We start from the raw sequence: 23,636 nt of genomic DNA, 5'->3' as shown, positions 1-23,636 counted from the left end.
TGTCTATACCAATAAAAAAAAAATAATGTCTCGTACAAAAACTTGAACTTGGAAAGTAAGTTGATGTGGGAGCCTAGGTACATGATTTTCTAAATTAAAAACTATAAGACTCACATTTGATGGATAAATTCCCCCAACCAATAAAAGTGATTTCTATTACAGAAGGAAAATTTGAAGGACTTCGAGGGCTGACATTGCAGAAGGGGCCTGATCCAAATCTTCAACAATACTATAATTCTAAGCAGCTCGGTAGCATACCGACTAATGATACCTTTTGGAGGAGGTCAAATCACTGTTTTGGAAGATTATAAATCAATCTGTAGAGGATTAGAAGGAGGTGGAATTGATGTGGAAGGTTGATTTGTAATACTTCCATTTGGAGGATTTGGAGAACCATAGTATTTGGATCTTTAGTCACCAAAAATATCTCTTCACCCATCATCATTATATAAATAGAGTTTTGAGGAGAGGAGGACTAATTTTGTGCAACCATTTTTGTCTCCTGAGCAGGGAAAGGGTCTATTAAATCAACAGGTCTGGAAGTGCCTTGAAGAAATTGATTAACTTCAGCATGTTCCAAAAATTATTTGGTATAATGCTCCTCATTACAAATGAGACAAGGATATTGCAATTTTTGTTTCTCATTAGGAGTTGTGTTTTTTTTTTTTTTCCTATTGTGGGGCATTTTGTTTTGCTTTTCCTTTTCCCTTCTTTTTAACTCTAGGTTATTGATATTTACCAGTTTACAAATATTGAATTGCGTTAATCTCAGAAGTATTAATAGGAGTTGTAGTAACAGGAGGTGTGTTTTGAATAAAAATAGTGGGAATAAACTTAGGACCAGAGCGAATAGATGGTTTACTCACCGACTGTTGATTAACAAAACCAATCACACCATTAGTAGTGTGAGATTTTGTAGAAGCTAATGGAATAGTATTTTACGGATCAGGAGCATAGAGAATTTTAATGTACAACATGCCAGATTGTGAATAAATAAGTTGTAAATATTGGGCATGTACAATAACTTTCTCCTCAGTAACAGCTCCAACTTTGACAACATCCTCAGTATCAATAGGAAGGAATGACTTAACAAACCATTCCTTTAGTAAATGATATGGGATGTAAACATTAACTAAACGATGACAACCTATCCATTCATGTGTATGTTCAAAAATATGTGTGGAGTCTGACTCTAGTCATGAAGTCAAAACTTCAATACTAGTTTCATATCGAATTGGTAGTTGGAAATGCGTAAAAAATGTTATTGCAAAAGAGTTGAAATTACCAAAGGATACTCACGCTAATTTGATATACCACTTAGCTGGAGGACTAGTAAGAGTCAAAATGGAAAATACATAATCAAATGGAATCATCATTTAGGGAATTATATGAACACCGTTAATGATAAGTTATCACATGATTCAATGGATCTTCTCTAGGTTTACCATCCGATTTCAATATATCACTTAGTAACTTTGCATGAATAGCTGACAATAAAGGATGATGATAAAATTGATCATTAGTAAGATGGGACAAGTTTGGTAAATCTAATGTAACAATGAATGATAACTGCCTATTGAAGTTACATTGAGGACATTGATAACCTTGTGGATGAAGTCCAATTGCTGGAGGAGGATACCTAGGATATCCCAGAATAGGTTGTGCCAAAGGAATTTGTGTTAGTTTTTGTAGCATCAGATGTGTTCTGGCCTTGAAATTTCGTGGAGAGGCTAGAAGACATGAGATCTCCAAAACCCAAAAATAATTTCTGGAAATTCCACCTAAAAATGATTTAATTAGATTATTAACCAGTCTTTAAATATTTCTATTGGACCCCATTTCTATCTCTGCTCATACACTTTTCATACTACTTTTTTCCCTGTTTTAACCTACAATTGAACTCTTTTCATGTCATTTTTTCCTCCTTGTGCCTGGACTATACCAAATTCCCATCCAAGGTAAAAGCATTACAAATGGTGTTGTTTTAGCTATTTTGATGATCAATATTAGGTAGTTGAATGTGTGCTTGTTTGTTTACTAAGCGTTATGGGTCATAGATGTGAAGATTTCTCCCATAGGGACCTAGGACTTTTGCATCAAAAGATATTTTTTTCACTCAAAGAAAGAACTATACTCAAGGCAACGATCCAGAATTGCACTCTAGGCAATTACACTTGAAGATTTACACTTAAGGATGAGGACGATAGTCAACATGACCTCATCAAATTAAACGAGGAAGATCGATGCTTCTTATGCATAACCAGCTTTCAGCTTCCACAACATAAGTTGGTATTATCATTTAGAACTTGTATGGCAAACTGTTGGTTGCTAATCCTGGATTAGAATGGAAATCCGATTGGCATATCCATGATCTGATTTTTACTAAATTGTAATATGTAAACTGGATTATAAATCTTGTAGAAAAAATGTAGAGGGGAGATACACACATACATACTGAAGAATTTAATCTCTTTTGTGATTGTTCTACGAAGATTTTATCAGTGGAAATTATCTTTGCCTTGGTCTTGCGTTGAAGGAGAAATTGTGATTGCAAGAGTTGTAAATGTTTGATATAGTTATCTGATTCTCTTCATATTACTGTAATTTTCATAGTGGCAAGGGCCCACCACCACTGGTCAATTTAATCCCATAGCTAGTATTTAATTTGATTTCTTTAAGTTTTAATTCATTTCTTTGAATTGTTCTAAAAATAATTTAAATCTAGTTTCCAACGTTTGATTGATCGTGTTAATTTGTTTCCAGAGCTTCTGAATTCATTTTGCTTACATAAAAACATTCTGGCATATCTTGCTTTGTTCTCTGAGTGAGCTAGTTTTCATAAGGTTGGATTTGGTTATATGGTGAATGGGTAGATTAATTAGAATTTACAGTTGAATGGATTGAGCATTTCACTACAAGCTGATCTCAATAAAAACACATTCCTTTTTTTTCTTTTTAGGAACTCTCTATTTTCAAAACGAATTAATGGTAACATCTGTTCACTTCGTCTTCGACCCAACATGTTGATAGCTTCGATTCTTTGCTTCTAATCTAAAACGCCTTTCATAGCCTCTGCATGATTGTTCCATCTCTTGATTGCACAAAAGCGTTGCCCAATCGTAGGCATAACCCAAATCACAAGACTCTACGCATGCCTTTCTGAGTGAGTTACACAATGATCATCTCAATTCCTCCACAAAAGCCCGATTACCAATACTTCTCTGAGCTCAAGGAATATTGAATGAATGTTGTGTGTAAGGTTTATGCAGCAAGAGAATTAGAATTCACAGTGTGGAGTATCAACTGATCGATCTCATAGAATCATTGAAACTTAACATAAAAATCCCAGAACTGTCAATTGAACTTGGTATTATAATGATTGGGATAATTGAGTTGTTGAGATAGTTAATTTCACTTTCTATTTCCATTCATAACTTGAAAACAAGAAGAGCATGTGTTAAGCATTAAAAATCAATTTCCAGAACATAATTGAAGAATAGTAGTTACTGGAGGATCGTTTCTCTCTTCGATTGATTGGATCATGTAGAAGATTACTTTTAGCTCAAATTTCTATTTGAAACGGAGAATAGGTTTGGAGTGACATAGGTTTATCAGTTTGAAGACAAGCTTTCATTGGTTTTATAAGAAGAGTTGGCAACTCATTTAGTTAAATTTTCCTTTCATGATGGTTGAATGCTAGAGGTTGTATTTTGTTAAGCTTGGGTTTGATAGTAGGTTGAAGTTATTGTGTCCTCTTAATTTCAAACATAGGATTTGGATTTGTGCTTAGTCAAACAAGCAAGATGATTGAAATAGGTTTTTAGTTGGAAATTCTTCTAAGTGGCGCCTGAGGGTGAAGCTTATCATAGAGTCCTAAGGATTTAAGGTTACCTTTGAAAAGTTTAGTTTCAAGTCTACTTGCCTTTCGAACATGCTTGAAGTAAATAAGGATTTTCCACCTTTCATTCAAGAATATCGTAGGTAACAGAATTAGGGTTTCTTAGGGTTTTTATGGGATTTGAGTTATGTGATAAAGTGTTTTAATCATAAGTTTTTTCTTAGCATATATCTTGTGATTCAAATTGGGATTTCATTTAAGTAAAATAGTTTTAAAATACATATTCATTTAAGAGTTTCAAGGTTAAAATTCGATTATTGATTCTGCTTGCTAGAATTTGATGAATTCTGTGCTAGATTCAGCTAAATCATTTTATAAAGGAAACCGTTAGAACTTTGACCAAGAACTGAATTTAGAAAGCACAGTACAACTTGTGTTTACGAGCTCGGATTGACATATAGATGCCTAGATTGACATATAGATGCAGGAGAATTTAGAAATATCTCAACATTTTGGCGTCGTTGTCCGGGAAGTTGTAATTTCTTATTCATGTAACTATTATTATTAGCATTTCAGGATCTTGCAGGACTGTCAGAGGGCAGAGAGTGTACGGTAAGACATGAGTGAAGAGCCACACATCCACTTTTGTGGGGTTGCTCCAAAGTCTGACCGATTACTGCTTGTTCTTGAGTTTCTATTTCCTTTATCTTTATGCGTAGGAGTACAGGTAGACCTAGAGATAGTAAGGGTAGATTTATTTCCAATTCTAAATTTCCTGCAACCTTTGGATTAGTTAATATACCTCTTATTAATGCTGCTAATCAATATGCAGGACTAAGACAAGAAGGAGGAAGTGTTGATACCAACCTAGTTTCGGATCGAGAATTCTTAGATCAAGGAGAAAAGACCATTCAACAGGTTGTATTTGACAACACTGAAGGGATTGAGGTAGAAGAACTAGTAGAATTGCAAGATAACGTGGATGAGAAATCAACCAACATCAACCATGTTCCAGTACCTCTTGTTCACACTATAATCAACAAACCTCTTCGGGTGCCCGTCACAGATATGGACCACCAAGACAGGGAGAACAGAAACAACGAAGAACACCATGGAGAGGGAGAAGGCCCTCGACGCAATGTTAACTTCTTTGGAGGAAACAACCCAGAAGGACCAAGGGGAGGACCAGAGGAAGACGATGAGGAAACTACCTTCGGATTCCCTATTCTAGATGTGACTCGCAACATCAACATGAAAAACATCCCAATGGCATCTCTTCCGCTATTCTACGGTAAATCATCTGAAGATCCTGATGCATTTCTTTTTGAATTCGATATTTTATGTCGCAGTTATAATTACTATGAGGATGCACATAAACTTAAATTGTTTCTCGCAACTTTAAAAGATGTTGCCCTTAAATGGTTCATGAGTCTAGGGGAACACACTATATACTCATGGGATGACATGAAATCAATCTTCCTTAAAAAGTATCAAGATTTTTGTAAGAGTAGGGACATCAACGATATCCTTAGGATGCAACAAACATAAGACAAAAACCTAGAGGAGTATCTTGAACGATTCCTATATAATTTTCACAAATCTCATTGGTCAAACTTGGACGAAAAGACTATGAAAACTGTGTTCCTAAAACGGCTGAGGGATGACTGCATTGAAACATTAAATCTTCTTAGTCATGGGGACATCTATAAGAAACCATTTGTTGAAGTAGTTGAGCTTTGTCGTACTTATTTTAGGTATAGGAAAAAATCTTCGTGAACTTAAAGATAATTCTAGAGATTATGTGCTAAAGAAAACTGTGGCTAATGCTATTACGAGAGTTGAACTGGGAAAATTATTAGAAAAATTTAAAACTAATATACTCAACACAATCAGTGACCAGCTAGACACTATGAAAATCAAACAAAAACAAGAGGCTGAAAAAGTAGCCATGGCAGTCTTTTGTTCTAAGTGTAGGCACAAACATCTAGACAGGGAATGTCCTTTAAATGCCATTGATATTTGTGGAATCTGTACTCTTGAACACCCAACCAAGAAGTGCCCATCACTTCCTAGCTTACAAGCTATCTACAAAGGGAACACTGAAACCATTGACCAATCTCAAGCCACCAAAAGGCCCATCTAGAGAGGCCAGAGTCAGAATGTGTTTCCAGATCCAAATTCCCAAGGTTATGGTCAGACTCAGCCTTGGACCTTCCAAACATCTTACCCTCCTTGGGCTACTCTGCAACCACAAAACACTCCCTGGAACCAGAATTGGAGGGAAAACCCCTATACCAACGCTTATCAACCCCAAACCCAATTCTATGCGCCTTACCCAAACATGCCAAGTACCTCATATAATCCGACCATGCAACCTTATTAGCAAGGGCATAACCCTAACATGTATCAACAACCCATGCTGCCACCACCTCCTTTGCATCAGTTGTTACCTGCACCTTCTAACCCATCATCCTCGCAGGCACTTACTACCTTGAACCCACCCCGACCTACATTGTTTCCTGCACAACCCGTACCTAACCCAAGTCATAATAGGCTACCTCAACCTGTGAAAAACATTGATATTCAGCCTTTTCCTACATATATGATCACCGCCATTCCTATGAATGAAATCCAATTACGATTAGGAAAGACAGTTAACAAAGGAAAATTAGCTGTTGTTATCCAGGAAGAGGTGCCCTCCACATCATCTGAAAACCATTTGCAAAATGAAAAACAACAACAACCACAGAAAGAAGAATCAAATGAACCACCATACCTGGAAAGACTGATTGTAAAGAAAGAAGAGATCCCGCTTGAATATGATTTGGAAAACGAACTAAGGAATGTTTGCATTAAAATTCCACTTTTACAAGCAATTAGAGACATTCCTATCTACACCAAAATTGTCAAATATCTCTGCATTAAGAAACCGGGGAGAAAGGGGCATAAGAACCAAAACGTCAAAATCATAAGCCAAATGTCCACTATGATTTCCAACTTTCCTGCGAAGTACAATGACCCCAGAAATCCCATTATCACGATAAACATAGTACTTCTGCCAAATACCCTCGTGGATTTAGGAGCAACAATAAATGCAATGACTTATGAAACAATGAGATCTTTATAGTTACCTGGACTTAAATCCACCCCTATCCTTCTAGAAATAGCAGACAAATCCGTCGTCAAACCAATGGGAACCCTAGAGGACATAGTGGTCACTATTTCCTCTTGGAAATATCCCATAGATTTCATTGTCATTTCTCTTAAAACCTCTAGGCCCGTACACCCTGTGGTTTTGGGATGATCGTGGCTGGCAACTACTGATGCTGTCATAGGATGTAGAGGCGGAGAAATGATTATTTCTAATGGTCCCCACAACCAAAATCTGTCTATTTCCCCCCTGCTCAGACAATTGCTGAAGTACATTATGGCTCGAAAACCCATATGGAGACGAAGACTATATGTTTCCTTTGTTGTCATTAGATCAATCTAGAGGTCTCCAGGAGCATTTTGATGAACATGTTTTGTAGCAATTTTTAGCTGATAGCTCTTGTATCGATTATCCTATCTCTTTTAATGGTTATCAACATGTGTTTAGTGATGAGTTTCAGGAAACTTTCCATCCAACTGTCTTCGCCTCTTTTGCAGCAATGGAGGAAAGCCATGAACCCACCACAGAACCTGTAGAAATTTTTGAAGGAAAAATCTTACATATCGGTATAGGATTGACTGCAGAACAAAGGCAACAGTTGATGAGTATGATTCATGAACAAACTGGAGCTTTCGCCTGGGATTACTTGGACATGAGGGGCATACATCCAGACACCTGCATCCACCATATCTATACAAATGAAGAAATGAGACCTGTTCAGAAACCACAAAGGCGTATGAACCCAACATTAAAAGACATTGTCAAAGATGAGCTTTAGAAACTTTTGGCTGCAGATTTCATTTACCCCATTTCTGATAGTAGGTGGGTGTCACCTCTAGTAGTGGTTCCAAAGAAGAATGACAAGTGGCATATCTACGTTGACTACAGAGAATTAAATAAGGCCACATTGCGTGACTATTTTCCACTACCCTTCATTGATCAAGTCCTCAACATGCTTTCAGTTAAGAAGTATTTTTCTTTTCTAGATGGGTACAATGATTACAATCAAATACAAATAGCCGAAGAAGACCAAGAGAAGAATACCTTTACATACCCATGGGGTACTTATGCATTTAGAGTCCTCCTCTTTGGTCTTTGTAACACCCCCGCCACATTTCAGAGAGCTGTACTTTCCATTTTCTCTAATTTGATCCATGACTGTGTGGAGGTCTATATGGACGACTTCAGAGTCTATGGAGATGACTTTTCACAGGCTTTGGCAAATCTAGAGAAAGTATTGATTCATTGTCAAGAAGCTAATCTAGCCCTTAGTACTGATAAATGTAAGATGATGCAAACTAAGGGGATTGTTTTAGGTCATCATGTGTCACTAGAAGGAATTCAAGTTGATCCAGAAAAAATCGAGGTAATCTCTCGTATCCCTATTCCTAGTTTGCAAAAAGAGGTAAGAAGTTTTTTAGGGCACACACGTTATTATCGATGAGTTATTGAGAATTTCACTAGAATTGCAACACCATTATTTAAATTGTTAACTAGAGATGCTGACTTTGTATGGAATGTTGACTGTGAATAGGCTTTTGAGGTACTAAAGGAAAAGTTGTCCACTGCTCCGGTATTGAGAGGGCCAAATTGGTCCTTACCTTTTCATATTTGTACAGATGCTTCAAATACTGCACTGGGAGTGGTCTTGGGACAAAGGGAGGACAACTTTCCGTATGCTATTTATTTTGTTAGAAAAAATATTTCTCCTACTGAATTAAATTATATGGTTACTGAAAAAGAGCTGTTAGTAGTTGTGCATGCTATAGGAAAGTTTAGGAATTATATTACTGGTTATGAGACATTTGTCCATACCGATCATTTTGCTGTTAGATTTTTAATGAATAAACCTATTACTAATGGTAGGATAACAAGATGGTTGTTGCTTTTATAAGAGTCCAATATAACTGTAATTGATAGGCCTGGAAGGGATAACTTGGTAGCTGACTTCTTATCTCATTTGAACATTGCACAGGGAAGCATGCCAACATCAGTGCCTAATGAATTTCTAGATGAAGCATTACTTTCCATTTATACTATTACTCCTTGGTTCACTGATGTTGCCAATTATCTGGTATCAGGGAAACTACCTCAAAACATGTCGGCCCAAGAAAACCATAATATAGTGCAGTGTAGTGCTAATTTCTCTTGGATCGAAGGGGATCCATTTTATACCGGGCCAGAATTGATTATGAAGCGGTGTGTGCGGGAAGATGAAATGTATGAGCCAGTCAAAACAAGCCTTGTGGTGGCCATTTTGCCAATAAAAGGACTGCATACAAAGTTCTCCGTACTAGATACTATTTGCCTACACTTTTTAAAAATGCCAAGAAGTTTGTTTTGAGTTGTGACGCTTGCCAATGGATGGGGAGAGCAGTTCCCTTTGATGAAATTCCTCTTCAACCACAAATCACCATTGAACCTTTTGAGAAGTGGGCATTGGACTTCGTAGGGCCCATCTCCCCAATGTCAAAGAAGAAAAAATATATCTTGGTGTGCATTGACTACGTCACCAAGTGGGTGGAGGCTAAAGCATTGTATGATGCCACTGAAAAGGAAGTAGTATAATTTTTGTTTGAGGACATCTTTACAAGATTCAGTGTGCCTCGTGAAATCGTCACTGACTAGGGTACACAATTTACATCAAAGTTTGTCAAGGCTCTCATGGGACAGTATCAAATTAAGCATCACAAATTGACTGCTTACCACCCCCAGGCTAACAGACAAGTGGAGTCCAAGAACAAAGTTTTGAAATCCATCCTCACAAAAACTATTCAACTGCATCATATGGATTGGGCGGATAAGTTATTGGAGGCACTATGGGCTTGCCAGATCACTTGGAAAAATGTGACATGACACACCTTATGAGTTAGTCTATGGTAAACAAGTGCTCTTGCCCATTGAGTTCCAAGTAAAAACATTCAGGACTACCACCTAGTTGGGCATGAATCTAAATGAAGCTCAAGAGCAAAGGCTGATGCAATTGAATGAACTTGACGAAATTCGACATGATTCCTACCATAGAACCGTGTTGGTGCAGAGCTAAAGAGCTCGATCATACAACAAATTTATCAAGAAGAAAGTCTTTCACCCAGGTGACTGGGCCTTCTTATATGATAGTAAGTTTAAGAATTTTAAAGGTAAATTTTATACTAGATGGTTAGGATCGTATGAAGTAAATGAAGTTTTTGATAACAGTTCAGTTTGTATTTTTACTATCGATGATGATAAGACTTATTTTATAGTAAATGGTCATCGGCTTAAAGTTTATCACAAACCACTTTCACGTGATCAGTTTTTTCAGGAAGTACGAAAGGATCTAGGGTTGGAGCTGATTCATGCAAATGACCAGCCCCTTGCTGGTTCAGCTGATTAATTTCTTTATATTTACTTATGCACACACACACATATATATATAAACCAATGGGCTATTATTTTTTATATTTACATGTGGTTCTCCCCACAGCCCATGTAGAATAAAGGAGGAATTCACCAGGAGAAATTTTATTCCTTTATCCAGGCCTGGTGGATTACTTATGGAAAAGGAACCTATGGAGTCTTCTTTGGAGGCCTTCAAACTCTCTAAACATGAAGCTCCCGAGCATTGACTGATCCAGGATCACAAAATGATATGGACCAGTATTAGTCTAGGGATTCCTTGAGTATAAAATTGTTCTTTTCTGGGTTCAAGGAAATGTTTACGGAAAGGAAAACCCCTGGAGTCTACTATTGGAAATTCAAACTCTATAAACATGAATGCCTCGAGCACAAACAAATTTAGGCTCGATAAAACAATAAAGTAGTGGTAGTTTTGGGATCCTTTGGGCATTGAATTATTCTTTTCTAGGCCCAAGGGAATAATTACGGAAAAGAAGCCCCCTTGGAGCTCTCTTTCCAGACATTTCCAACTCCCTAAATAAGAAATGCCCCAGGCAGTTTTCATCTCAGGCCTGGTAGAAAAAAACCATGAGATGATATACAGGGTTCTAGTGCAATCCAACAAAAAATTTGATGCCATTTTGTCAAAATAATTACAGATCTATGTTCTATTTCCTATGTTTAACTTATTTGTTCTCAAGTACTTAATGTCGGGCTAGAGTTTTCCTGAGAATCAGTTTGTTTCAATATTCTACAATATTTGTAATGATATGAATGTTCAAGTGCTAATCCTGACAACAACATCATCAGTCTCTTAAAACATAATACTCACTCAAAAATATGTAAACTCTGCTGCTAAAGCACCAAGAAGTCTTCTCAGATGATTGGATCTCTCAGTTCACTGCAAAAATCATTGTTCTCTGCACAATGAGGAAACATGTTCAATCGATGGATCTAGAAGGTGTTCACACTATCTTCTATACCCAAGATCGTTACAGTGACACAGGTATTGCACTTAGCTTACCTAATTTGGTCTCAGATAGTTCTAATGCTCACCAAATGTAATTGTATTTTACCTAATTTCCTAAAAGTCCGGGCTCTATTCCTATTTCCACCCCCACGTCCTAACGTATTCCTGGATTTGATTGAGCCACTTCCCATTCATCTTCCTCTTGATTATGATTCCTATCCCTTCCTCACGTATAGTCATAATTCAGGCATGATTTCCCTTGATGGGCACGACATACACCGATTCGTGGGTTGGATGCAAGGTATTATTCCTTAGAGTACACACAGGTGTTAGTATGATGAGACGAGCAATCTTTGGTTGAGATTGATGCTGAGTCTATTCCATATCAGTGGTCCTTTACTGGCTTTAGATCACAGGTATGATGCCGTAATGATGAACAATTGGCACCTCTCGCTCCAGAAGGCAACCAACGCATTATTTCTCTCAATGGTCATGACTCCAACATGAAATACACATTCCTCTCTAAGTGCATTACCTGAAGTTCCATTCCCGAATTTTTAATTGTTGCACCATTTCTATATATTTACAGTCACTCCATACAAATTTTTCTCACCACAGAGGTGTCTCATGATTTCGACTGGTTGCTAATTGTGGAGTGACACTTGCTATAAGAGAGTCAGTTCATTGGTTCCATTGATCACTTGTCTGTGGAAACAAATTCTACAGGTGCACGAGCCCACATTTGACCAGTTTTCGCGAACCCTTGAATATTAGTCTTGTAAGGCAGTCATCGAAGAGAAGGATGGATAGTTTTTCTCCAAAAGTTTTAGTGGTACAATGATGCAGTTGCTATGGCCTTAGCCCAAATGTTTCATAGGAAGAGAGCCAAAGTTGGAAACTTGCAACTCAAGATCACAGAGAAGTCTCTCAGCGAAGCAATTAGGCTTCCTTTAAGTGGGGAGCATTTCTTCAAGGGCGACCAATTACACATTCCCAATTGTGCAACGTTTCTAAAACCAGCTTATCAGTCACTAAGCTGGGCCAAAGGAGTCTTGTGTACCTGCATTCAGGATCAATGGCATCCCCTGTTAACTATGATCCAACGTTTCTTAACTTGTGAAGGAAGGTACGACATCATTTTTCTATATCATATCAGGCTCTTGATGCATTTTACAGAGGACTGCTCCATAAATATTCCCCATTTCTTGAAATTAAGCCTCCACAAGATGGCCAGGGGAGTGCAATCTGAGGGTAAGAAACCAAAGACTTCCCTCTACCATCATAGTTTGATTAAAATTTTGATTGTGGCTGAACTGAGTAAGAGAAAGAAGTCTTGGGAAGACTTTCTCATAGAGAACTTTCTAGGAGAAGAGACACAGGTCAAGTGGAGATAGGGGCCTGTTGCTAGAACCTTGAAGTCTAGGAGAGAAACCCCTACACATACCTCAAAAAATTCCCCTACTTCCTCCACTTCTCTTGCGCATTTTGTGTCACCTCCTTCTAGGAATTTTAAAATTCTTGATCCCTCTTCTAGCTAGGCAACTGAGCCTTCAAAGATACAGTTAGAAAAGAAGCAAAAAGAGAAAAGGAGAAGGGAGGCCTTAACCTCCATAAATGAGCCAGCTAAAATTCCCTCAACATGTCAACAAAGTCACTAGCCCAAGAACAAGGTTAGGAGAACCTTGTTTCCTGCTCACAAAACTTCAGCTCCTACTATAGAAACTCCTATACAAGGTGGAAGAAGGACTCGAAGCATGAACAAAACTCCTCACACCCCATCTGCATTTCGAGCTGCCAGTCCTCAACAAGTGTTTGTAACCTCATCTCCAGAGTTCGTTGCTCAATCTCCATTATCTCTCCCTCAGTCTCCTTCACCTCCATTGCAGTCCCAAATTCCCAATGACATTGCCCAGGATTTACATACTTCCACTCAGCCTTCAGCCAATCAACAACAACAATTCTCTTCACCTAAAAATAGTGTAAGTCAGATGCTTGGAGGAAGTCCTTCCCAACAATCCATAACTCCAACAGCTCCAGCAAGGACACCTGTTTTTGAAGAAGAGGAGAACCTAAGAATTAAGTTGATCAGACTCCAGAAAAGGATTGGTAAACTCAAAGATCAGGCTCATAAATTTAAGGTACTGTTTCACTATGTCCGAGGAGTGAATGATCAGCTGCGTGATAGTAACTTGAGACTCTTCACTCAAAATGATGCTTTGAAGAGAAAGAATAGATAACTTTTGACATAGAAACCAGCCAAGATGCGTCCTGCAAAAAGGATCAATGCTCAAAGTTAGTCAGGTAGTTCACCAAATGTTCAGTGCCAGTGAAAAGAGGACTTGAAGTCTTGGTCAAGGTAGCTGGCCTTTGACCATACACTTAGGTGATTCAATCTCTTTTTGGTTTGAGATGCATGAGGAAATGCATCACCTCAAGTGTGGGGGAGATGTTGGACCCCATTTTTGTCTCTGCTCATACACTTTTCATACTAAATTTTGCCCTGTTTTAACCTACAGTTGAACTCTTTTCATGTCATTTCGACCTCCTTGTGCCTAGAATATACCAAATTCCTCCAAGGTAAAAGAATTACAAATGGTGTTGTTTTAGCTATTTTGATGATCAATATTAGGTAGTTGAATGTGTGCTTGTTTGTTTACTAATCATTATGGGTGATAGATGTGAAAATTGCTCCCATAGGGACCCAAGACTTCTACACCAAAAGATAATTTTCACTCAAAGAAGGAACTATACTCAAGGCAGCAATCCAAAATTTCACTCTAGGAAATTACACTTGAAGATTTGCACTTAAGGATGAGCATGATAGTCAATGTGACCTCATTGAATTAAACGAGGAAGATCGATGCTTCTTATGCATAGCCAACTTTCAGCTTCCACAATAGAATTCAGTCTTATCATTTAGAACTTGTATGGAAAATTGTTGGTTGCTAAGCCTGGATTAGAATGGAAATCTGATTGGCATCTCCATGATTTGATTTTTACTAAATTGTAATATGTAAACTAGATTATAAATCCTGTAGAAACAATGTAGAGGGGAGATACACGCATACATACTAAAGAATTTAAACTCTTTTGTTATTGTTCTATGAAGATTTTATCAATGGAAATTATCTTTGCCTTGGTCTTGCGTTGAAGGAGAAATTGTGATTGCAAGAGCTGTAAATGTTTGATATAGTTATCTGATTCTCTTCATCTTACTGTAAGTTTCATACTCGGTAGTGGCAAGGGCCCACCACCACTGGGCAATTTAATCCCATAGCTAGTAGTTAATTTGATTGCTTTAAGTTTTAATTCATTTCTCTGAATTGTTCTGAAAAGAATTTAAATCTAGTTTCCAACATTTGATTGATTGTGTTAATTTGTTTCCAGAGCTTCTGAATTCATTTTGCTTACATAACAACATTCTGGCATTCTGGCATATCTTGCTTTGGTCTCTGAGTGAGCTAGTTTTCATAAGGTTGGATTTGGTTATATGGCGAATGAGTAGATTAATTAGAATTTATAGTTGATTGGATTGAGAATTTCACTACAAGTTGATCTTAATAAAAACGCATTCCTTTGGTTTCTTTTTAGGCACTCTCTGTTTTCAAAACAAATTACTAACCTCTGTTCACTTCATCTTTGACCCAACATGTTGATACCTTCGATTTGTTGCTTCTAATCTAAAATGAATTTCATATCCTCTGCGTGATTGTTCCATATCTTGATTGCACAACAACATTGCCCAATCGTAGGCATAACCCAAATCACAAGCCTGTACGCATGCCTTTCTAAGTGAGTTACACAACAATCATATCAATTTGTCCATAAAAGCCCGATTACCAATACTTCTCTGAGCTCAAGGAATATTGAATGAATGTTGTGTGTAAGGTTTATGTAGCAAGAGAATTAGAATTCGCAGTGTTGGGTGTCCACTGATCGATCTCATAGAATCATTTACACTTAACATAAAAATCCCAGGACTGTCAATTGAACTTGATATTATAATGATTGGGATAATTGAATCGCTGAGATAGTTAATTCCACTTTATATTTCTATTCATAACTTGCAAACAAGCAAAGCATGTGTTAAGCATTAAAAAATCAATTTCCTGAACAGAATTGAAGAATAGTAGTTATTGGAGGATTGTTTCTCTCTTCGATTGATTGGATCAGGCAAAAGATTAATTTTAGCTCAAATTTCTATTTGAAATAGAGTATAGGTTTGGAGTGACATAGGTTTATTAGTTTGAAGACAAGCTTTCATTGGTTTGTTAAGAAGAGTTGGCATCTCATTTAGTTAAATTTTCCTTTCATGATGGTTGAATGCTAGAGGTTGTATTTTGTTAAGCTTGGGTTTGATAGCAGATTGAAGTTATTGTGTCTTCTTAATTTCAGACATAGAATTTGGATTTGTCATTAGTAAAACAAGCAAGATGATTGAAATAAGTTTTTAGTTGGAAATTCTTCTCAGTTGCGCTTGAGGGTGAATATTATCATAGAGTCCTAAGGATTTAAGGTTACCTTTCAAAAGCTTAGTTTCAAGTCTACTTGCCTTTCGAACATGCTTGAAGTAAATTAGGATTTGCCACCTTTCATTCAAGAATAGCTTAGGTAACATGATTAGGGTTTCTTAGGGTTTTTATGGGATTTGAGTTATGTGATAAAGTGTTTTAGTTAGAAGTTTTTTCTTAGCATATATCTTGTGATTCAGATTTGGATTTCATTTAAGTAGAATAGTTTTAAAATACAGATTCATTTAAGAGTTTCAAGGTTAAAAATTGATTATTGATTTTTCTTGCTAGAATTTGATGAATTGTGTGCTAGATTCAGCTAAATCATTTTATAAAGGAAACTGTTAGAACTCTGACCAAGAACTGAATTTAAAAGCGCAGTACAAGTCGTGTTTACGAGCCCAGATTGACATATAGATGCAGGAGAATTAATACACCCATTAAATCTCTCAACAATTTCCTAAGTCTAAACTTAGGGAATATGGTTAATTAACCATTATTAATTAAGTTAAGGTGAGAATCATCTAGAAAATCACATGGATCGATCCATAGATGATCCTAGCCATTGACTAAGTTTTAATCTTGGTAGTTGGTGCTCCAGTAAAGGATTATAATAGGAGGTTTATTTGGTGATAGAGAAATAACTTGAGACACTTGAGTAGCTCGATTTCTTGGCAGATCGATTTCCAAAGTAGCAATAGTGAGTTGCTGGAGAGAGCTAGAGATAGAAGAAGTGTGTGAGGGGAAGAGAAAGTGAGGGTTGACGAAGTATTCCAGATCTAGTGAGTGCATTTGCAGAGAGGAAAAAGAGCCACAGAGAAGCTGACGCAGTAGCTTCTAGTGGCAAGTTTGATTTTCTAAGAGGGGGAGACGTCTTCAGTTCCAGAGGCTGGGAAGGAGTTCCAGAGTGTCGGAGAAGCATATTTCCACCTAGTAGAAGGAAGAACGACTTCATCAGAGACCAGTTACAGGCTTGACATCGAGCAGGCTATGTAGAGGCTGACGCAGAGGATCAAAAGGCTGAGTTTCTGAAGGCAAGTTGTGTTGGGAGATTTTGTGTGGGGTGAGGAAAATTCCTCACTAGATTTTTGCCAATATTTTTATCTATAGGATTGCCAAATTTCAGCATCCAGTTGTACGTAGAATTTCTCATTGCTGCATAATAATAAAACCATAACTACTACCCCATTTTTCCCACATTGGGTTTTCTTAGGGACTTTTGTCTAAAAATAACTGAGTTAATTTTATGTGTGTGTGCTAGCATTTCTCAGTTTCCAGCGCATTATTTTTTTGTAGAATTTTATTTGTGAAGGTTGCAGTGTGTTTATTTCAATATTTGTTGTAGTAGATAAATTGTTAAATTACTTAGCAAATAGGAGAAATAATACCAGTTGCTGCAATGGGATTCCATATTGGAATTTTCCCATGGTATCTGAGTGCAATTGATTGACTGGAGAGCTTAGAAGCAAAAACAAGGAATTTTGTTTCTTAGTAAGAGCAGCAGGCCGACATTCATAAGGGCAGTGCAATATTTTGCCAGGATGCTGAGTTTATTGAGGAAGACCAATTTTTTCTGATAGAGGGGCAAAAAAATTCCATCCTTCTAGAACGAGTGGCTCCAGAGGCAAAGAGAGAAACACATATTATTCATTTGGCAGATCTCTCGCTGAACGCAGAGGGTTTTGCAACAGTTTGTTAGAGTAGAGCCAATGTCAAGGGGAAGAGAGAAGAACACACAAAGAGGGATAATTTCTCTCAGGGGATCTCGAGTATTGGAGATATAAATTTTTCCAATTTCATATTGGCAGTTTTTATGAGCGTCTCACTCGAGAAGGGAGTGCGAGTAGCATATTCAACAACCGATCATAGGGGAAGAGGGATATTTTCAAGGTTTGTTTCTCCAATTTTGAGTTTCCAAAATTTTCAACTTTATAGGGGTGGTCATAGGAGATTCCTAGTGGAGGTCGTGCGAGTTAAATAGAATATATATCTAGGCAATAGATTGACTCCAGTTGTGGAAGGAAGATGTTGGAGGAAGTGCAAGTTGTCTAGTACAAGTTTTAAATAAAGTAAGGGTCCCAGCCAGGGACTAGGCTCGATAGGAGATAGTGGGGAACCAAATCTAAGTGGAGGAGTATGGGACTCCAATGTTCTAGATGGGTAGGGTCCAATGCAGTTGCAACAAGGAGATCATTCAGATCAGTTCCAGATCGTTGTAGCAAGAACATCACCTTTGCTACAGGAACCCATAGTATCATAGTAGAAGATTCAATGTTAGTAGGTGTCAATGATTTAGATGGAAGTTTCATATCTAGTTTCAGTCAGTACCCAGGAGATAGTTGAAGAGCTAGATGTAATGACACAAGAAATGGGAATTTCCCAATTGTAGTATGTAGGTAAAGTTCTAGCCAGGAGATTCCCAATTTAGAAATACGTAGTCCAGTTTCTAGCGTAGGAGGATAGTGCGAGTTGTCAGGAGGGAGCAAAGATATTTCCCATAGGGAAATCAAGACTCAGAGGGAGTGTAGCTTCAAAGGGAGAAACCCTATGGAAGATAGCACTTTAAAATATTGGGAGATCAAAATCATGATTGCAGGAGTTGAAGTAGCAATGTGGAAGCATTAGCAAAGCAATAACAACAACAATATGAGTAGATCAGATTTTTTTATGTTCGCTGATATACCTACAGGAGTGAGGTGGAGTGACTTGGTGTTGTAGCTCCAGAGCACTACAGTTGGGTAGAATCCTTGAGGATTCCACCTCATGGATAATTACCTGGCTACGGGGACCCACAATTTTTAGTAGCATGATGGATTAGTGGTAGTTGATGCAGTAAGAGATCGAGTGATAGTTTCATAGGCTAGTAGCAGTCAAATGCTGGGAAGCACAATGTAGTTGGCATAGTGCAGAGCCAATAACAACACGGATTCTTAAGCGACAATGAATATCCTAGTTATAGTCAGAGACTCGAGAGATAGATGAATTATACTGATCACAATTGATTCAATATTTTGGATTCTTTTTAGTTGCAGATGTTGCAGTTGCAGCAACAACAAATGAAAGGGAGTTGTATTGAAGATGCAGTGTTTGCAGCAATATGGCAGTGTCAAAAACAACACAGATACAATGTATATCAGATTTGCGAAGTGGTTGGTGGGAAGTATGGACAGACATCAGCAGTGTGACATGATATGATGCAGAGACAGGGTGTTGTGGCAGGGAGTGCAACACTAGAACACATTCCTTGCTAAAAGGGAGTGTTAGTTTTTGTAGCATCAGATGTGTTTTGGAATTGAAATTTGATGGAGAGGCTAGAATACATGAGATATCCGAAACCCATAAATCGTTTCTCGAAATTCCACTTAGAAATGACTTAATTAGATTATTAAGCAGTTTTTAAACATTTCCTAACGCAATACTCATCTAGAAACTCACATGGATCAATCCAGAGATGATCTTACCCTTTGATTAAGTTTTAATCTTGGTCGTTGGTGCTCCAACAGAGGATTATAAGAGGAGGTCGATGTGGTGATGGAGAAATAACTTGAGACACTTGAGCAATTCGATTTCTTGGCAGATTGATTTCTACAGTAATGCCAGTCGGTTGCCAGAGATAGCTAGAGATCAAAGTAGTGTGTGAGGGGTAGAGACAGTGAGGCTAGAGGAAGTGTTCTAGATCTAGTAAGTGCATTTTCAGAGAGGCAGAAGAGTAACAAAGAAACTGACATAGTAACTTCTAGAGGCAAGTTTGATTTGTTGAGAGGGAGAGACGTCTTCAGCTCCAGAGGCTGAGAAGGAGTACTAATGTGCCAGAGAAGCATATTTCCATCCAACAGAAGGAAGAACAAATTAATTAGAAAATATTCAGAGTCTTGACGTCCAACAAGCTGTGTAGAGGCTGACGTAGAGGGCTAGAGGGCCGAGTTTCTGAAGGCAAGTGCCGGGAGATTTCCTGTGGGGTGAAGAAAATTCCTCACTAGATTTTTTCCAGTATTTTTCCCTATAGGATTGCCAAATTTCGCCATCCAGTTGTACTTAGAATTTCTCACTGCTGCATAATAGTAAAACCCTCACTACTGCACTAATTTTCTCAAGTTTGGTTTTTCCAAGGAATTTTGTCCAAACAAAATTGTATTAATTTTATGTGTGTGTGCTAGAATTTCTCAATTTCCAGCACATTATTTTTTTGAAAAAAATTATTTGTGAAGTTTGTAGTGTGTTTATTTCGATATTTTCCATAGTAGATAAATGATTAAATTAATTAATAATTAGGAGAAATAATACCAGTTGTTGCAATAGGATTCCATATTGGAATTTTCACAATTTGCACTGAGGAGGAAATGTAGGGTAACCTAGAGCAGGTTGAGATGTAAGTGAAACTCCTTGGAAATTTTGATTTTTGTAGCATTTGAGGATAGCCTTGATATGATATTTTGAGTATACCTTGAACAAGTTTCCCAATGGGTATTTAAGGTGTACCCTGAATAGGTTGACTTGTAGGAATCTAGGGTACACCCTAAATATGTTGATAAGAAGGAACCTGGGGCACAGCCTGAATAGGTTGACTAGAAGGAATCTGCTGTATCCCTTGAACATGTTGACTAGAGGGAATCTGAGGCACACTTCCATAAGCAAGGTTCCAAGGAGCACTAACCATTCCAGGGAATGGAGCACCAGTAAGAGGTTGAGTTCCAATAGGTTGCGGTAAACTTGGCTGAGGTGTTTGACTAGGAGGTGGATAAGATCCAATAATAGGTTTCCCCCCAAGTGCAGGATATGTTCTAATAGGAGTTTTACCCCTGTGGGAAAATAAGGACCATAGGAAGATTTCCACCTAGTAGGATAAGATCCTCCAGCAACTGTCACACAACCAACACAATCAAAAGTAAGAGCCATGAGTAGTGAAAAGTCTTGCTCTGGTCCTGTGCCTCCCATAGTTCGTGAGGAAATCGCTACACAAGTAGCACACCTAGTTGAATTGTATGCCCTCCACGCACTAGGTCGCTAATGAAACAACCGGTGTCAGCACCTTCTCTGCGCGACACTTCCTCATTACCTTCTCAGCCAAGATCCGGGTGGCCACCTTCACCAAGGGGTCTGTAATACTCGAGATTGAATATCTGTGTGACTTCTTGACAAGCTTAAACTTGTCCTTCATTCGTTCGGCGAGGTCGCGCTCACCCGTCTTTTCGCCAAATGCCTTGGCTAGATTTAGTCCTGAATGTGGCAGTAAGGTGATCCTATGGATCAGCATGTAAGTTATAGGGATCGAATCTTCCAACCATAGGAACACATCATGCACTAGGAACATTAACTATTTGATAACAATCAAATTTATGGGCACGCGATGGTAATGCAACGCCCATAGCAGATTCAACAACCCCGCCTTTTCCACCCCACGAATCCACTTCACTGGCTCTAGCGCAGTGACACTCGAATCCTTGTAGAATACTCTCTGCATGAAATTATCAGTAGCTAGGTGGGGGAACCGCTCTGTGTCCACCAAGTCCCAATATTCAAGCTTTATATGGGGGATGTGCACCAAGCACGGTCCTTCAAACATGATATTCTCTAGTAGCAGGGGTGTATGAAGGAGAAAATTTCCCTCATCTAGATCCTTTGGGACCTTCACCTTACCCTGAAGTGGAGGGATGCATTCTGGTAACTTTGAGATAGGGTCTACTCCCTCAATATCAATGTCCTCTGTGCCCATACCAGTTTCTTCTGTGCCCTCATCAGATTCTAGGTTTACCACCTTGCTTTCCTCCTATGTGGTGGGCTTCTCTTTTCTCTTATCTTTTCTTGGTGACTCGCGCACCGGATGTGTCGCCTTCTATTTATCTTTCTTCGTCTTGGAAGCCTCTCTTGCTGGTGTGGGCTTTGGCCTAGGCGACCTTGGGGATTTTTGCACCGCTGCGGGCACTTCCATACTTACGACCTCAGGGGAAGCTCCCTCAGAGGCCTTAGAGCCTCCAGCACTGAAAGTTTCTACGGGTGCTGACATGAGGCTATTAAGGAGCTCCTGGGTTTCCTTAGGTAACTTTTCAAACACTGAACTGGCCACCAAATCCTCAAAAACGCATGATTCATGCACAATTGATAACACGACATAGAAGCTCTCAACATGTAAAGTGTTCTTCATTGGGAAACCATTTGTAATTACAGGAAAATTCAAATTCAAATCCGACCGTTCCCTAAAAAATCCTCTCATAAATGCTACATTGGCTGCAGATTTTCAAAGATCTTGCTCTTAATTTCAGCCTTAAATGCTACCCCCCGCTCCTCTTAGCCGTTTTCTCACTGTCAAATCATGAACAATGACCGTAACGGTCACTTTCTGGCTACCCAGCGCGGTCTCTCCTTCTGTAGGGTCCAACGACACTATTACGCGGAGCGATTTTCTTTCATATGACATCGTTTACTTCTTCAAATTGATTACCCTGCTCATGTCGATAGCCCAGTCGATCCCAAAGAGTGTAGGGTAGGATTTCTGTCATCCACAATCTCTATCACTTCAAAATCAGCCAACGTGCTCACACCTTCGATATCTACTGTCACTCCTTGTAATCTTCCCATGGGTATAATATTTTGTTGATTCACCATTTAAATTGAATAGTAGACCACTATAGCGCAGGTCTCCCCATTCTCTCCCATGTTTGTTTAGGAAAAAAATTCGCGTCGGTCCCTAGATCCGGAATAACTTGGTCCATTTCATATTCTCCTATTTGCGCGGTGAGTCTCATGTCTTGCCCCATTATTGCATTATGCTTACCAATTTTCCTGACCACATGTGGTCCGTCAGGAGTAATACCAACACATTTATTGATCAACTCCTGTAATCCCTTTACAACCTTGCTATCTCGAAGTAGCTTCATACATGTCTCCAAAAATGTAGTAAGCATGGATGGGTCCATTTCTTCAGACTGCTTGTCCTAACTTCCCAAGGTAGAAGCCTCAACGAAGCTTTTCTTTGCTTCCATAAATGTTTCCCTCACACACTTCAGATCAAACCTGACCTCCTTTTCTAGAGCTTTGTGGACCCATTCATCTTATTTAGGCTTCTTTCCCTTGTCTTTTCCAGTCATCATTCCACTTCACAGCATGATGTTCACATTAGGATCCTCTTCGTGAGGTTTAGCCCTCATCATCTGTAGATTCTGGGTAGGCTGCTGAGGCTGCACCCTTTTTCATGTATCTTAGCTAGTAATACAGGGCAGTCTTCTGTCGCGTGGTCAAACTGAGTGCAATATTTGCACGACAGGCCTGTTGGGTTTGTGCATTCTCGCGCATAGTCTCCTGGTCCCCCACAGTTGTAGAAAATCACCTGTCATCGTCCTCTACTAGGTCCTCCTCCACCTCGGCCTCGCCCGCGCCCCTGAATCCTCCTCGCGCTCCCCTAGTGCCTTCATCTAGAGGTCGAGTTTCTGCTTGCACTCTATATGCGGGCGTTCTTTCCATCATTAGCTCATAGCTATGACAGTTATGCTCATCATGACCCACCGATTGACAAAATTTGTAGAAGAGTTGTTGCAGTGTCTATACAAATTTCTATAGCAGGTGACAATTGTTTGTCACATGTTTTCCAGCTACCTAATAGATAGCACACCATAGCGTGGGCCCTGTACTTGGCCTTGCTTGAGCTTCCAGCCTCAGAGGCATCGACCCTCTTGCTGCAACAAAATTTTCAAAGAATGGACAATGATCTTTGTCATGCCCCTGACTTTTTCATTTCAGGCACCAAACTTCTTCACACACATTTGGTTGAGCCACTCTATCCTTCTTCAGACT

Source organism: Pinus tabuliformis, chromosome 5_1, assembly GCF_031772625.1.
Source record: "Pinus tabuliformis cultivar Carrire ecotype Pingquan chromosome 5_1, CPIR1, whole genome shotgun sequence".
NCBI classification, from domain to species: domain Eukaryota; kingdom Viridiplantae; phylum Streptophyta; class Pinopsida; order Pinales; family Pinaceae; genus Pinus; species Pinus tabuliformis.
The sequence above is the reverse complement of the archived record's forward strand: the minus strand, read 5'-3'. Positions refer to the sequence as shown.